The 17,858-nt window shown below is 49.2% G+C and overlaps 1 pseudogene across 1 annotated transcript; it reads right to left on the bottom strand.

Moving 5' to 3' along the window:
- Positions 1-7,485: 7,485 nt before the first annotated feature.
- LOC148473764 (zona pellucida sperm-binding protein 3-like) lies at positions 7,486-16,631 on the bottom strand (annotated as a pseudogene). Its single transcript, XR_015872954.1, has 8 exons — positions 16,115-16,631; positions 11,702-11,802; positions 10,745-10,848; positions 10,500-10,676; positions 10,304-10,425; positions 8,308-8,398; positions 8,100-8,233; positions 7,486-7,712 (listed from the first exon to the last, which is right to left on the bottom strand). The product of XR_015872954.1 is annotated as a zona pellucida sperm-binding protein 3-like (transcript).
- Between the last annotated feature and the right edge of the window lie 1,227 nt (positions 16,632-17,858).

The following is a 17,858-nucleotide window of genomic DNA, read 5'->3' as shown; positions in this document are numbered from 1 at the left end:
CTCCACTCCCTGCCCGCACCTCCTCCCGATGTCTCCACTCCCTGCCCGCACCTCCTCCCGATGTCTCCACTCCCTGCCCGCACCTCCTCCCGATGTCTCCACTCCCTGCCAGCACCTCCTCCCGATGTCTCCACTCCCTGCCCGCACCTCCTCCCGATGTCTCCACTCCCTGCCCGCACCTCCTCCCGATGTCTCCACTCCCTGCCCGCACCTCCTCCCGATGTCTCCACTCCCTGCCAGCACCTCCTCCCGATGTCTCCACTCCCTGCCCGCACCTCCTCCCGATGTCTCCACTCCCTGCCTGCACCTCCTCCCGATGTCTCCACTCCCTGCCCGCATCTCCTCCCGATGTCTCCACTCCCTGCCCGCACCTCCTCTCTATATCTCTGCTCCCCTCTTGGGTACCCACCAGTTGCAGCCCTTGACTCTGATCCTCCATAATTATGGTCACTGTGCAGTATCTATCCATAGAGGCTGTGCCCACTCTGGGTATATACACATAGAACATTTCACCTCTATGCAGCCACCTCCATCTGTCACCATATATATTACATAGTGAGCACGACCCTCACCCTTACTATATATCATAACACACCTAATATGTTACATACTGTATGTCAGGTGTATCCTGCTGCTGTACAGGATGTGTGATACCACGCATGATCACTGCTTCTGTGACACCCACTAATAGTCAGACAGATGCTTCTATGTGAAGGATCTATTCACAGGTTCGATGTTACTTCATTGTGATGGAAAGGAGAGTCCACTCCCGCTCCGACTCTCTCTGTCCTCAGAAGCAATGTTGCTCCTTCATTCTCCCCACAAGACAGCAGAGAGGCAAGGGTTCCCACTTCCCCAGACACATTAAATAGATGCTTTGGTAGAAAAGATTACTTTATTTATTACTAGCTAGAGTACCCACCGTTGCCCGGGATTTTAAGAATGTTTGTTTACACATCATCCTCCAACCAATCTCTCCTTAGACTATGCTACTGAGGAAGCTGTGGGGCCTACCACAGCGAAATGCGTTTAGCCCCCATACCTTCATCCATTACAGCACGTGGAGCCTTTGTGGATCTTCTACCATTGTTGTCCCCCGGTGATGTCCCCCCTCTGGTCAGCTGGTCTCCCATCCTGCACTGGGACCCGGTCAGCTGACCGGGTCCCAGTGCAGGGTGGGAGATCAGCTGACCGGAGCCACGGAGGACATCACCGGAGCCCCGATCACTGGAGATAAGTGTAATTAAGGGAGGGGGGGTTGCAATCATGGGGGAGGGGCTTAGCAGCAGCCGGTCAGCGCATGCACGGGCAATTGTCACAATATTTTTTGTGAAAATACTGTGATAAGTGTGCGGAGGGGATTCGCAGGGACAAAGCTTTATCGCAAGCTCTGTCCCTGCAATGGAAGAACCCCTCCAGACCGAGGACCTTAGACAAATACAACCAGTGAAGCCTATCAAAAGCTTTTTCAGCATCTCATGGTAGGAGAAGCAAGGGGAACTGAAGTTTTATCACAATAATTGAGAAGGTTAAAAGTCTGTCTCGTATTATCGGAGGCTTGTCTGCCCAAAATAAATCCCACTTGATCCTGATTTGTCAAAGTAGGGAGAAGGGGGTTAAGTCTATTGCCCAGGATTTTGGCAAATATTTTAATATCAGAATTCAAAAGGGCAATTGGGCGACAGTTTTGGGGTCTGGTAGGGTCCTTGCCAGGTATGGGGATAGTAATAATCCTAGCTTCCAACATTTCACCAGGAAATCCAGTCTCTTTGGTAGAATCATTATACAATGCCATAAAGATTGGCCCTAGTTCAGACTGGAAATGAATATAAAAATTATTTCTGAAACCATCTGGACCAGGTGTCTATATCTCTCGGCAGAGACAAGATGGCTCTCTCAACCTCCTCCACATTCCAGTCTGCACATAACGCCAACAAATCATCAGGTGATAGTTTGGGAAGATTAAGAGCATCCAGGAAAGGGGCAATGGACAGTTCTTTGGGCTGAGGGGTAGACGGGTCATCCTGAAGATTGCTGTTAATCATTTTAAATAGCGGCAGTGACTGATACCAGAAGCAGTTGCTGGTGTGCTGGTGTATAAAGAAATAGAATTAAGCTGGAACCAAGGGCAGCAGAAGGTGCCTTCACAAAAATGCCACACCCTGTCCAACATTTTAGGCTTCACACAAGACCTGGGCGGCAAAAATCTTTAGGACAGTTCACATTTATTACATCATCTGTGACTCTTTTACAATGTTTCAGTAACTATCACACCTGTGCAGCAGGAAAACATGAGAGGGGGCCTTGAGGACTGAGATTGGCCACCTACAGGGCAGGCCCCCAGGTCTAATAGCACCCTGTGTGAGAAATTTTGTAGGCCCCCTCTCCCAACTATATCCATAATTAATAGGGATGTGTGCCGACCCCCGTGTTTTGGATTTGTTTTCGGTTTTGGATCTGTATCTCCTTTGTATTTTGGATTTGGATCTGGTTTTGCAAAACCACCCTTGCGTGTTTTGGTTTTGGATGTGGATCTTTTTAAAAAAAAATTATTAAAACAGGTAAAACCACATAATTTGGGCCTGTTTTTGTTCCTACAGTATTATTAACCATAATAGCATTTATTCCCAGTCATTTGCAGTCAATTTTGATCACCTCACAGCTCACAATATTTAATTTTTTCATCTAGGTTAGGCCTAGGGCCAAAATGTTGCATCCAGCTAGCTGGCTGACTAAAATAAGAGACAGCAGAGGGGGGCACTAACATGTGGCCATTTTTAAAAAATGAAAGGGGCATACAGAAGATGCTGAGTGTGGCCATTACAATTTCTGGATATTCATAAACAATCAAATTCAAAATGTCATGCAGCAATTGCCCAACCAGCACATAATGGAAAGGAAAAAGGTGCAAGATGGAATAGTCCTTGGGCCCTCCCACCCACCCTTATGTTGTATACGAAACAGTTTAATAAACCAATCATTTCAGCGACAAGGACTGACAATTGTGGCTGAAATGATTGGTTTGTTTGGACCCCCATAAAACAAGCTGCCAATGTGCATTGGACATGGAAATGATCCCATACCCAAACTGGCATTACATTACAACATCAGATGTCGTCGTCCTTGTCCTCGTCCTCCCCATCAGTGTGTACATCCTCTTCTTCACACAATATTAATTTGTCCCTGCTGGATTCCACCATAGGAGCCTCTGTCATTTTTTTGATGTAATTGTTGGTAGAGGTCTTCCTCGTGGAATTTGTAATTAATTTTAATAAACATCATCTTTTCCACATTTTGAGGAAGTAACCTCCTATGCCGATCACTGACAAGGTTGCCAGCTGCACTGAAAACTCTTTCTGAGTACACACTGGAGGGTGGGCAACTTAAGTAATGCAAAGCCAGTTTGTGTATGGGACTCCAAATTGCCTCTTTTTCCTGCCAGTACTGAAGGGACTGTCTGACATGCCTATTAGGATGTTATCTCTGAAATAGTCCTCCATCATTCTGTGAATGGAGACTGTATCACACATAGTCACGGTAGAAGACATGTCACTAGTAGGAAGTTCTCTCAGGCCCAACCAGATGTCATTTTTTGGTGACTGATCTGCATGACCAGCAGGGATTCTGTAGGGAAAATTTAGTTTTTTCCTGGCAGCCACAGAAACTGAAGGAGGAGATGATGGGGTGTCACGTGCGGCTGCAGCTGACAATTTTTTCTACCAACAGCTCTTTGCATATTTTCAGATTTATGGTCATTCGAAACAAAGAGACAAGGTATGACTTAAACCTAGGATCAAGTATGGTCGCAAAATATATTGATCGGATTTCAAGAGATTGTCGACCCTTGGATCCTTGCGAAGCGAATCAAGGGCTTGATCCACCAGTCCGACATACTTAGCGGAATTGCTCCATTTCAGCTCCTCCTTCAGTTTCTCCAGCTTTTTTGCAAAAGTCTGATGAGGGGGAATGACCTGACTCAAGCTGGCAGTGTCTGAACTAACTTCACATGTAGAAAGTTCGAAGGGCTGGAGAACCTTGCACAACACAGAAATTATTCTTTGCCTGTGTCATAGGTGGATGTATAGGCTTGAATGGCCTTTTGCTGCTCCTCCATCCACTGAATCATATAGGTGGGTTGAGTTTCACCGCATTACAACCTCTTGCTTCAGGTGATGTCAGGGCAGGTTCAAGAGTGTTTGCTGAAATGGCCCGAAATTTTTCAGGCCACCCAAAGAGTCTTCTGCATGGCCCTGTCATTTTCCAAAAAACTCTGCACCACCAAATTTATTGTGTGAGCAAAACATGGGATGTGCTGGAATTTGCCCAGATGTAAGGCCCGCACAATATTGTGGCATTGTCAGATATCACAAATCCCCAGGAGAGTCTAAGTGGGGTACGCCACTGGGCAATGATTTCCCTCAGTTTCTCTAAGAGGTTGTCGGCGGTGTGACTCTTACTGAAACCGGTGATACACAGCGCAGCCTGCCTTGGAACGAGCTGGCGTTTCTGAGATGCTGCTACTGGTGACGCTGCTGTTGTTGCTGCGTAAGGTGATACATCTACCCAGAGGGCTGTCACAGTCATATAGTCCTTAGTCTGCCCTGTTCCACTTGTCCGTGGTTAAGTGGACATTGGGTAAAACCACATTTTTTAGGACACTATTTCTGATGTCCCTGTACATTCTCGGTATCGCCTGCCTAGTGAAGTGGAATCTAGATGGGATTTGGTACCGAAGACACACTACCTCCATCAATTGTCTAAATCCCACTGCACTAATGCCGGATACCGGACGCACGTCTAACACCCAGTGGCGTAACTACAGCCCCCGCGGTGGCTTGGGGGTGCCGAGGGCCATTGCTTTACCACTGCATGACTGAGCACGCTGGCCTCTGAAGTGGTAGGAGGCTAAGGAAGCCTCCGATCTCTTCAGAGGCCAGCGTTGCCAGTCATGCAGTGCGCAGGTGACGTGCGCCCCCGCCTGCTGGATCATGTTAAATCCAGTCAGTATGGCAGTGTGAGGGACGTCCCAGACGGCGGCGAGTCAGGTAAGTAGTAGTACTGGTGGGTGGAGGCTCAATTTCAGGGGCGCTTGCATAAAGGGGCACTGCTACAAGGGGGGGCTGCATAAGGGACACTGCTCTAGGGGGGCATTGCATAAGGGGCACTACTACAGGAGGACTACTACAGGGGGCACTGTATAAGAGGCATGGTGTGGCATAATTTGTTATAAGGGCATTAGTCTGTCATTATGTGTTGTAAGGGATATTATGGTGTCGCAGAATGTGTTATAGGGGTATTAAGGTGTGGCATAATTTGTTACAAGGGCATTATGGTGTGGCATAATGTGTTATAAAGGAGCATTACTTAGTGTCATAAGGGACATTACTGTATCATGACACCACACACCATAAACGTCATCTTTGGGTGTGTTTGTTTTATGGCCGGGGAGGGCGCATCTGAAACTTTTTGGCAGGGGGGAGCAAAATTTATAGTTACGCCACTGCTAACACCAACTTAGCTGTCAAGGTCCAAGTTACCCGCTTTGCAACAGGATGACTGCTGTCGTACTTCATCCTCCTCACTAAGGACTGTTGGAGGGTCAATTGTTTAGTAAAAGTAGTGGTGTTCCTACTTCCTCTCTGGGATGATGAACGACTCCCAACAGCAGCAGCGGCAGCAGCGGCAGCAGGAGGCGTAGCAATGCAGGATCCTTCGGAGGAATCCCGGATAGGAGAGTCAGTCATGCCAGTGACATGGCCTGCAGGACTACTGCCGATCCTGACTAAGGAGGAAATTGACGAGGAGGGAGTTGACGGTGTGGTTTGCAGGTGCTTGGATGCAACATGACAAAGAGATTTAGGTGTCCCTGGACTGCTTACGGTCTTAGCTTCTTAACTTGACAGTAACTTTTTTTGAACACACTGCAGGTGATGTGTAAGGGAGGATGTTCCCTGGTGGCAAACATCCTTACCCCTACTTATTTCACCTTTACATATGGTACATATGGCAAGACAGTTGTCTGGATTTGGATAGAAATATTGCCAGAGCAAAGAGGTGGAATGTTTGGTCTTCTGCCCAGGCATGACCGTGATGGGCTTTTGCATCCCACGGACAACAACTGTCACCCCCGGAGCATGATTTAAACAAACCACATCACCATCAGAATCCTCCTCACCAACTTCCTCCTCAGCGCCAGTTACACCAGTATCCTCATCCTGTTGTACTTCAACAGTGACATCTTCAATTTGAATATCAGCAAGTGGACTGAGGGTGCTCCTTTCAGCACTTGCAGAGGGCGTGCAAATGGTGGAAGGAACCACCTCTTCCCGTCCAGTGTTGGGAAGGTCAGGCATCGCAACAGTCGACACACTTGGACTCTCCATGGGGATTTGTGATATCTTCTTAGAATGCACAGTTCTTCACTGTGCTTTTGCCAGCTTAACTCGTTTGATTTTTGTAGCGGGAGGAGGGCTTCCATCGTCATGTGAAGCTGAACCACTAGTCATGAACATAGGGGAAGACCCTAGCCATTCCTTGCCACTCTGTCTTAAATGGCATATTGGCAAGTTTACGTTTCTCCTAAGACAATTTTTTTTTTGGGTTATTTTACTGAACTTTGGCTTTTTGGATTTTATATGCCCTCTATGACATTGGGCATTGGCCTTGGCAGACAACATTGATGGCATTTAATCGTCTATGTCATGACTAGTGGCAGCAGCTTCAGCACTAGGAGGAAGTGGTTCTTGATCTTTCCCTATTTTATCCTCCAAATTCTTGTCCATTATTTTTATGGAGTGAATCACCCCTGTAAAAATTTTGATTAAGGGCAGCATTTCACACTCTGGATGGGTGAAGAGAGCACCACTGAAGGACAGATCACCCCCTGGACAACACAGCACTATAGCCAGCCCCTATATGGACAACAGTAGCCAGACCCTATGGTCAGCGTCAGCTCCCTCTTCACAGTAGTGAACCAGCAGTACTTTATTATTTAACACACAACACTGAGAACAGTAGCCAACAACTCCCCAACTCTGAACACTCCACAGCCGGAATGAAAAATGGCAGCGATCACGGGACCTCTCTGGAATCCAAGACCCGCGAGAATCCGACAGCGGATTGATGTTTTGCCTCGTTCCGGGAACAGAGTCTGTCAGGAAAACCCGAGCTGGACTCAGTTCCTGGCTCGGATCGGGAACCCGCTTATCCCTAGTTTAAACCCTGCAGCCTGAGCGCTTCTCAGCCTGTGGTGTTAGGCCTTTCAGCTGGGATCCAAAGCATCATTGTGACCTAGATCCGGGACAGCAAAAGTTATGTAATGCATTCTGTAAACCATATCTAACAAGCAGGGGAGCTTCAAGCAGATCCTGAGTTCCCTGTAAGGCCCTAGACAATTATACAAGTTACAAAGCCCTATTACAGGTTATACCAGGATTATAGGAAACATGACAAGGAAGCAGAAAGGTTTTTCTGCAACTTTTATTGCTATACAGCTTCCTGGTGAGAGAATCTCCTTATGACATATTTTCCAACCACCACAACAGCCAGACTGACGGAGACAATGGCCACCAACACCCACAGTTCTAGAGGCCTGGATCCTGCTGTCATTCTGGAAGCCTGGCTAAGGGCTGCACCAGGGGCTGGGTTAGACTCTGCTCCGATCACCAGAAGAGGCCCAAGTGTGGCCAGTCCATGTTCGTCTGGATGAGAACCTGCATGGGTGAGAGATTAGGCTTTAATACAAGCAACCAGAACTTCCATTAGAAGAGTGATACAGGAGGTATAAAGCACTGGTAAAGAGGTTACACTTGTCTGGAACTATTAGCCATCCACTCATGAGGACCTTAACCCATGCAAGGGATTAGTACCAATAAATCATTGAGAGTCATGGCCAGGCTGGGGGCTTTGTAATGTCAAGGACTTGTCTAGAACTCAATTCCAAAGGCAGCAGGAGCCAAGTGCTAATACAGGTAGTGAGGTCATAGGCTTTATCAGTCACAGCTCAAACAGGCCTGGAAGAAACCCCCTCTTCAGGTTCAAAATCTGGTAGTGCGCAAGGAACTTGGTATTCTAGGGCCTGGTAAATCTGAAGAACTCACCAACTTCTCTTTTCCCCATTCCTCTTGGTCTACCTTGCACAGAGCCCCATCTCCTGCTCTGACCAGTGGTGGCAGCACAGTTCCCAGTGTCACAGCATTGGCAGATGTTATTGGCGCCCTCCACAGCAGCCCAGCTAAGAGATGGAGAAGTCATCCAGCTTACCCATTACACCAGTAACGTAACTCAGGGGTCTACACAGTGTCTCACCTTCTAGAGGCTTTGCTGTAGGAACAGGCTTTGTTCATTGGCTCTGGGGTCTGAGAGGCTGCAGCAGCTCTCAGGTAACAGGTGATATATAGATCTAGGACAAGACAACAGTTACAGTTTAAGGGAGTGCAGGGCTTCTGCTAGGGATGCACCCAGTCACAAGGTTATTATCCTACACAAGTCTTCACTATTGGTTACACGAGTCAAACCATTGACAGCTCATGATTTCATTGGGCATATTTATAATAGTACTTTTGCAAGAAGTCACAGGACATTCTGGAGATTCACGATTTCAGTTATCCTATGAAGCTACATAAGGCAGAGGTTCCCGAATGCAGTCCTCAAGGCTCCCCAACAGTTCAGGTTTTAGAGATATCCATGGTTGATCACAGGTGGTTTAGTATCTCAGTCAATTTGATTTAGCCACCTGTGATCAACCATGGATATCTCCAAAACTTGAACTGTTGGGGAGCCTTGAGGACCATGTTTGGGAGCCCGACATAGGGGGTTACTGCATTTTTGGTCACAAGAGATGGAAACCTAAGGGGGCAAGTTGTGAAGTTGACTAAGCTCTAGATTGTGAATATATTAGTAACTTGGCCGCAGTATCCTATGGGCCACTGCTGCACTTTGTTTCTTTAAATGGAGGGATACTTTGTCGCCCTTCTCACAGGCCCATACTGGTGCATACACAGCCCGACGGCCACACATTACACTGGCCGGGCCCAGGCTCAGAAAAGGTGATAGTTACAAGTTTGCGCTAGGACAGTGTTTTTTCTGCAGCTTAGTCCCAACACCTGAAGATCAATAAATTGCTTTGCTAATTTTAGGCACAACTTAAGTAGCAGTAAAAATGCACGTGATCAGTGGCGTCAGGGCTGGCTCTAGGGGTGTTCGACCAGTGCGGTCGCCCAGGGGCGCCACCCGTAGAGGGTGCATCCCTCCCCAGTATCCCGATTTCAGCGGGACAGTACTGTACCGCTGTTCCACCCGCGGGCTGAAGTGGCCCGCGTGTGGTCAAATCGGGAGGATGGGGACCTCCACCGCCGCAGCTGTGCCGGAAGCCCCGAAGTGTGAATTGATGCCACGGCAACCATTCACTGACGGGAGAGGGCTGAGGGAAGCTCAGCCAGGGACGGAGTGCTGGGCTTTACCCTCAGTAAAGTGGGCACGCCTCCAAATAACGTCACGCAGGGGCGTGGCCTATAGTAATTAGGCAACACACCCAAATTCGGTTTGGGCGCCCTTTCAAGGGCCGGCACAGGGTGCTCAGACCCCTGGAGCCAGACCTGAGTGGCGTAACCAGAGCGGGTCAGCCAGGGCTCATGCCCGACCATGGTCCAGGTCTGGTAAAGTCAGCATAGACCACAGTGAATGCGGTCCGCACTACACCGCAAAACCACTTGGTAGTACACTCATACTACATGGTGGCGGTGTGTGTTTCAGTAAACAATGAGAGTCAGCCAGACTCATTGGTTGCTGCGCTCACTGTCAGAGCCAGGCTGGAGCTCATGAGTTCCTTCCGGCTCCCGCAGTGGGTGATGAGAGAGACATCATGACCTCCCCCATAGTACCAAACAGGAGGATGGAGTAGCGGACGGTGGTGGGGATTCAGGTAAGTGTTGTGTGTATGTAAGGGGCATTACCGGCCAGGGGCACTGCATAGGGGGGGGCGACCACTACTGGAGGCACTGCATAAAGGGCACCACTACTGGACTGGGCATTGCAAGAGGGGCATAAAGGTGCATGTGGAATGGAAAGGAATGTTCCCAGAGTGACAGGAAACGGTGGTGGGGGGGTGTCATGTTAACATGCCCCCTTTTTTCACACGCACATAGGGGGGCTCAATTTTTCATCTTGCCCTGGGCTCCAAATACACTAGTTACACCACTTTGTGGTGAATATGCCCCAAGATGTTTATACTGCACCCTTACCTGCATCTTAGAAATGGAATGTTTCCACATTAGAATGCCTATCCAGAAGGATGGATCAAATCTCAGAGAGACATCTGTCCCAGTGAACCGGAAAGCATCAACCATGAACCGGAGCCGGCTTAGCTGGGTCCTTGGGGATGTGAAGGCGGAAGAGGAATCTTCTTGCTTACCAACCACCAGGCACCTGCACAACAGGACAGGTTTAGCAGAAAGCGGAGCCATGACCACAGCAGCTGGACAGTGACTGGTATAGTATACCCATTGTAGGCAATGATGTCATAGTGAGGGTCAGACTGGACATCAGGAGACAGCGTGGCCACACATCTATCCACAAACAGCATCATAGGGACGTGGTTCTGAGTGTCCACAGAGGCCTCTATGTAGAACATGTCCCCCAGCTGGAAGACAGAGGAAGGCTGGGGGCGCTCCAGTCATCTGTAAGGTAATCAGAGGGTTAGAGACAAAACCAGACTCAGCACCATCATAGCCACCACCTCACTTACCAGTCATCAGCTGCAAGGAGAAGGACAGCCTCTCTTCTGAGGACGCGGTGGAATGAAACGGAACCCATGTTGGCTTGACGGCCTCACTGCTCACATTACCATGTCTGTATAAAACAAAGGGAAGGGGGGGGGGGTTAGGAATTCAGATTTAGCTATATCAAATGAATGGTTACATGGTGTTAAATTACTCTCGTTAATGGTGAGATTAGTTACCGTCCTGTTCTTGTGACCAATCTACTAGGTATGGCAGCATGTGTTTCTGTCTTACAAAATTATGGTTTACACCAACATTCCTCAATTCATTAGGTGAAGGCCAACTAACTAATATTTAGATCAGACAGTGGGAAGATACAGGGGCATATTGAGAGGGGAGGGCCTGTGTGCAGCTTCTGCATTGACCCCCACTCTCTCACCAGCATGTGTCCTTAGTGGACTGGCACTGTGGTATAGACTACTGGGCATATCCAGGGTCGCAGGTACCAATTACCCGGGCTTGCTGCAGGGGCCCGTGTCCGACACAGCTGCCCCTCCCTCTTGAGTCACAGCTGCTGGGCTGCACTGGGAGACTGCTCGTGGCTGCTAAAGCAGCAGTCACCTATGCCTATGGGGGGGGCGATCACACCGATTGCTCCCCCATTGGCTGTGCACCAAGCTGAGGGGCACAGTGCCCCCCTCCCCAGCTACAGTTTTTTTCTAAGGGGCGTGACCACACCTCCTATGGCGCCAGACCAGGGCCCCGGCCAGGCCCCTCCAGCAAGCCCCCCCCCCTTCTTGGCTCCCCTGTGGACAGTAACTGATGACATCAAGGTCCGCTCAGTGAAGGGCATCTAGAGAAGCCAGAACCCGTTATGTTACACAGGAGCACAGCTTCTCCATCACAGACCAAGGCTGAGAGTCACTAGTATGGCAGCTCCCACTCATTAATAAGCTATAACCCTCCCTCTGACCCACACTCACCGGGGGTAGAAGCACTGGATGGGGACCACGGCAGAGTTGGTCCTGGTAATGGGGACACTGCTTTGGGTTGTAGGACAGACTGGTTATGTAGATCAGAGAGTCTGCAATCATCTGAGGACATGGAGTAATATTATCCATTCATTATACAGACACCGAGTACTATATGCAGATCAGTTATCCTCCCTGACTGATAATACAACTTATGTCAATAATAAAAATTTATATATATATATATATATATATATATATATATATATATATATACATACACATACATACATACATACATACATACATACACACATACTACATTATGTTCCAGGTCACTCCTGCCTGGTAAACAAGTCATTAGATGCAGGTCTCAGCATTTATTTGCTATAGGCCAGTGGTTCCCAATGTCAGTCCTTAAGTACCACCAACATGTCATGTTTTCTGGATTTCTTTTATAATACACAGGTGAGTTCATCTATTTTGCGGGGTCAGCAGTTATCCAACTTGCTTTCACAGAAAGAAATCCTGAAAACATGACCTGCTAGGACTACTTTAGATCTGGAGCTTAGTATCACTTCGTTAACACTACCCATCTGCACCAGGGAATGTCACTAGTAGCATTGAAGGGAACCAGTTTTGTGATGGTTGGGAAATGGGATCACCGAGGTCAGGGATACCCAGCTGTGGAGCAGGACAAGTCCCAGCGGCCATACAGGAACTGCTAGGGAACGCTGGGACTTGTGCCCAATAGCAACATTTTATAGGACCCCCTGTCCCAATGCTTTTAGAGTGACTTCTCCACAGCAGTTAATGTTATGCCCCAAAGTGGTGCCCCAATTTATTTTCTGAGCCATAGTTCACATTATGCCACATAGTACACCAAATTCTGATTATGACAGTGCCCACCAGTTCATTTTATGCCACATTAGAGTTTCTCCAATTCAGATTATGCCACATTAAATGCCCCCTTACCATCATAACATCCACTACACGCCTCTCTGAAAATAGAGCATCTCCATACAGACTGGGCAATGGTCAGACCCATTTGCTTATCTGGCAAATCTGGGAAGTTGGTATGCACCTACAGTGTATAACCTGGGTCCATGGCCCCTCTAAGCCTCTGGGTCTCATAGCAATGAGACCCCCTACACCCAGGGCCGGCTCCAGGGGTCGGAGCACCCTGTGCCAGCCATTTACAGTGCGCCCCCAACTTCGCCGCGTGCAACCGAAAATGGGGGTATGGTCTAATTACAGTAGGCTGTGCCCCCTATGTGCGGGCATGCCTCCAAATGACGTCAGGTTTGGGGGGTACTTCACTAGCTGGGCTTCCCCCAGCCCTCTCCAGTCACTGAATGGATGCCACGCGCAGTGGGGTCAGCACGATTTTACCAGGAGTTCCTTAGTAAGTCGGGCCTTGAAGGGGTGGGCGCGCAGGACTTCCGATAGCGCCGGATACTAGGCGTCCCATCACTACTGCGATATTGCTCAGTTTAGTGCTGGCTCTCCCTTCTGTTTGCTCCTCCAACTACGTGCCCTGCCTGTTCCAACTCACCTTCGCGATGGCCTTTTACGGGGCTTTTCGCATTGGAGAGTTAGTTGCTTGTTTTAAAACAGCCCTGTCACAGCTACTGTGCTCCCATGTTCTTCTAAATGATACTATTTTATGCCGCATTTGGCGCTCAAAGGCTGATCATCTGGGACGGGGCCGCTAGGTTCCTCTGCATCCCTGTACTGACTCCCGGTTGTGCCCTGTATGCTTAGCTAAAGGCGTATGTGTTGGTTGAGGGTCATGGTTCATGCATGTTGATGGTCACAGTTTCAGTTCAGATGGGTTTTTCAGTGTTGCATTTGGTCTATCCCCTATGGATTATGGCACGCATTCTTTTAGAATAGGAGCTGCCACTGATGCTGCCTCTCGTGGACTTTCATCCCTTCCCTCCTGCTTTTTCCTCCTCTCTGTCTGTGTTCAGCTATTCCTAAGGCAGTCCTCTGAACCTTTAGTATATGGTTCATTTATTCTTTTGCAGGTGGCCATTTGGATGATTGCCCGGTGTGGTTTATAGGACACTCCTATGTGTTTTGGGCCGCTAGATCCTCCTTGATCTGTTCGTCCTCCTTGTCAGTAGTGGTCCCCCGGGTTAGGTGGTTGGGTCAGAGAGGCATGTGTTGGGTAGAGTTAATTCCCCGGCTTTATGAGAGGGCTGAGGAATTTGGTCCCCCGGCAGTTTTGATTATCCATCTGGGCGGAAACGATTTGGGAACTCAGTCGTCTTTAGGCTTGAAGTTCTCAATTGTTCCGGATTTAGAGTTGGTGGCTGGGCTGTGTTGTGCTGCTGTTGTCCATCGGGGCTGGCTGGGCTGTGTTGTGCTGCTGTTGTCCATAGGGGCTGGCTGGGCTGTGTTGTGCTGCTGTTGTCCATAGGGGCTGGCTGGGCTGTGTTGTGCTGCTGTTGTCCACCGGGGCTGGCTGGGCTGTGTTGTGCTGCTGTTGTCCACCGGGGCTGGCTGGGCTGTGTTGTGCTGCTGTTGTCCATCGGGGCTGGCTGGGCTGTGTTGTACTGCTGTTGTCCATCGGGGCTGGCTGGGCTGTGTTGTGCTGCTGTTGTCCATAGGGGCTGTGTCCACTCCAAAGTCTATAGGGGCTGGCTGGGCTGTGTTGTGCAGTGTCCCATAAAGGCTGTAGTCCTAAAGGGGTGCTGTAGTGTTGTCCAGGGTGTGATCTGCTCATCAGGAGTGCTTCCCCAAATGCAAAAAAACAATTATTGTTTGTGAATTGTGTGTGCTTTAGCCGCACGTGCATCAACAAAGTAGCAGCGCCAAGCGTGCATCTGTGTCATAAATCTGTTAAAGGGTGGTGTAATCCCCATAGTGCACTCCAAAAAAAACCCAACAAAATATTCTTTTCTGTTTTTTTGAATTGTGTGCGCAGTAGCCACACGTGCATCAACAAAGTAACAGCACCAAGCGTGCGTCTGTCATAAACCAAGGGCCCGCTGGCTTGTCTGTTAAAGGGTGGTGTAACCCCCCCAAAGTGCGCTACAAAACATAAAAAATTCTTCTTTTCTGTGTTTGTGAATTGTGTGTGCTGTAGCCGCACCTGCATCAACAAAGTAGCATGCCAAGCGTGCGCCTGTGTCATAAGTAAAGGGCCAGCTGGCTCGTCTGTTGAAGGGTGGTGTAACCCCCAAAGTGCCTAAAAAAAAAAAATATATATATTTTTCTGTGTTTGTGTGCGCCTTAGCCGCGTGTATATCACATAAATGGATGCAGGGCAGACAGGAGCAAGTTTGGACATCTGGTCCGGACTGAACGACCAGGCAACAATTTCTGACATGTGACTGTCACAGCATATGATACTGTCACCATTGACAGAATGGTGGAGGATTACATCGGTGACAGCATCCAAGTAGGCATGTCAGACAGTCTGTACCTGTACTGGCAGGAAAAAGAGGCAATTTGGAGGCCCCTGTACAAACTGGCTCTATTTTACCTGAGTTGCCCCCCCTCCAGTGTGTCCTCCGAAAGTGTGTTTAGTGCAGCCGGGAACCTCATCAGTGAAAGGCGTAGGAGGTTGCTTTCACAAAATGTGGAGAAGATGTTCAAACTTAATTATCAATTCTTCCAGGGAGACCAGCCTCCAGAACGTACAGAGGGACCTGTGGTGGTGGATTCCAGCAGGGGTGAATTAATACTCTGTGAGGATGAGGATGTACACAACACTGAAGAGGGTGAGGAATCGGTGGATGAGGAGGATGAGGACGACATCTTGCCTCCGTAGAGCCAGTTTGTGCAGGGACAGATTAATTGCCATCTTATTTTGTGGGGGCCCAAAGGAACCAATCATTTCAGCCACACTCGTGTGGCAGACCCTGGCACTGAAATGATTGGTTTGTTAAAGTGTGCATTTCCTGTTTATATAACAGGAGGGTGGGTGGGAGGGCCCAAGGACAACTCCATCTTGCACCTCTTTTTTCTTTGCATTATGTACTGTTTGGGGCCATCCTGTCTGCCACTGCATGGCCACGTGTTTGTGCCGCCCACTCGTGTCGCTTAGCATAGTCATACAGTTACCTTGGTGGAACCTTTTGGCCTAAAAACAATATTGTGAGGTGTTCAGAAAAGACTGGAAATTAATGTTATTGAGGTTAATAATAGCATAGGAGCAGAAAAACCACAATTTCTGTGATTTTAGCTGTTTTTTTTTTGGGAAAAAAAAAAAAAAACAGATCCAAAACAAAACCCAGAACCCAAAACCGAGAAAGGTTGTTTTGGCAAAACCAATCCAGATCCAAAACACGAAAAGTGGCCGGTGCACACCCCTAATTACAGTAGTACATAATACAGAAGCTGCAGCCAGGAGAGACTATAGCCCTACAACAATCACTGGCATGAGGCATAATCCCATAAAACCACAGGCAGGACCCCCCCATCCCCCACTTACCTGTACTATGTTCCCACAATCCTGGAGGCCAATCTCAAAGACCACACTGGTATCGGTGCTCTGGGAACCAGGTTTGCAGGACTGGGGTCCTAGGCTCAGATCTGAGGCCTTCACCAGCTTCCCATTCCCATACAGGTCTCTCATCACAGTCACCACCGTTGTGTCCTCACCACACTGCACTCTGATAGGAGAGCTCTGGGGTGGTACCAGCTGTCTAGACTGAGCAGCCCCCCCCAATCATACCTAACAGGGAACCCCCATCCTGACACAGGCTGAGCACCCCATCTGGGAGACCCCAGGCCACCCCATCTGGGAGACCACAGGCTGAGCAGCCCCCACATGAGACCCTCTAGGAGATCCCCTCACAGAGGGCTGGTAATGCCTCCACCAACTGTCTGACTGGCGCCTAACCAAGACATGGTCCCCAGCACTGGCAAACCCTGATCCATAAACCAGCACAGCCACCAGCAGCCAACTCCATCTCACCCACATCCCCATTCTGCCTGCAGGACACGGACAGGAGTGCAAGGATCAACCCTTTATACCCCTCCCATCAGCTGCTAATACCCCCACCTGGGGCAGGTAATGCTCACACCTGAGCGTGTGTATGTATTATCCATACAAGGAGGAGCTTCCCAATAGGGATTGTATTTTATCTCTAAAATAGCTATTAAATTATATCATGTCAGCTCTTTACGGAGCATATTTGAAATATCCCACCCAAAGTTTCTTCCTGTTTACTTACGTCATCTCCTGGAAGTGCATGAAACATTGGTACAACGAGTACCATCGGATGTGCTTGCAGCGCTTGAGGTTGACTGTACTCTGCCGCAAGCACTGCCATCACTTCAGTGTGAAATGCAACCAAGTGACGTGTACTATGACGCTGCTGCTTAACTATACACGCCTCTGGAACGGCGTTGCAACACTCAGGCACGCCTGCGTTCGCACCTCCACTCCCCCGTTTCTAGTGGCCAGCCTTTGTCACTACCCACAAACGGCTTCTCCTGTCACTCACTCTGCTGGGCTGTCTATGCGCAGCGAGCGATTGCTTCCCCAGCGTTCGCACTGGTTCGAGCACGCGCACGACCACTGCGATGCATGCGCAGATCGCAACTATCGGTCAGCTACGAGCGTTCGCATCCTAGCGAGCGGGTCTGAATCAGCTCCACTATTCCAATTCGGATCAGACCCGGCACAGCACCCTTTCACACTGCGGCGCCGACTCAGGATATTCCTGTGTTGGCACCGTTCACACTGGAGCCGGGCCTGCAGTGACCCGGCTCTTCGACGTTGCAGTGGACGCTTGGAGATGATGTAATCTCAAAGTGCCACTGAAGCTGGCCAATGGGGCATCATGCGGCATGATCCGGGTCACTGCAGGGTGGCATGGAATTGACCCGTGGTCAACCCTGCAAAGTACCTGAGTTGGATCCCTGGGTCCCTAGACGCGGCTGGACACAGACTGATGCACATCAACCCAGGATTTTTATGTTGGTGTAAAAGGGGTATAACAGTCCAGGTTTTAAGGAAATCCATGCTTGAGCATAGGTGACAATTACAGGGTTGCCTACCCTCCCGATTTGGGCGGGAGCCTCCCGATAATCGGGTGCAGCTCCCGCCCCCCCGGAAAGGCAGGAAAGCATGACAGTGCAGCTCCCGATCCCCCCAATTTACTAATCCCCGCTGCGAGGGCAGCCAGTGACGCGATTCGTGTCATTTTGT

The sequence above is a fragment of the Taudactylus pleione genome, unplaced genomic scaffold (assembly GCF_031769625.1).
Source record: "Taudactylus pleione unplaced genomic scaffold, aTauple2 ptg000913l, whole genome shotgun sequence".
In the NCBI taxonomy this organism is placed as follows: Eukaryota; Metazoa; Chordata; class Amphibia; order Anura; family Myobatrachidae; genus Taudactylus; species Taudactylus pleione.
Note: the sequence above shows the minus strand (reverse complement) of the source record. Positions and strands in the feature narration are given on the sequence as shown.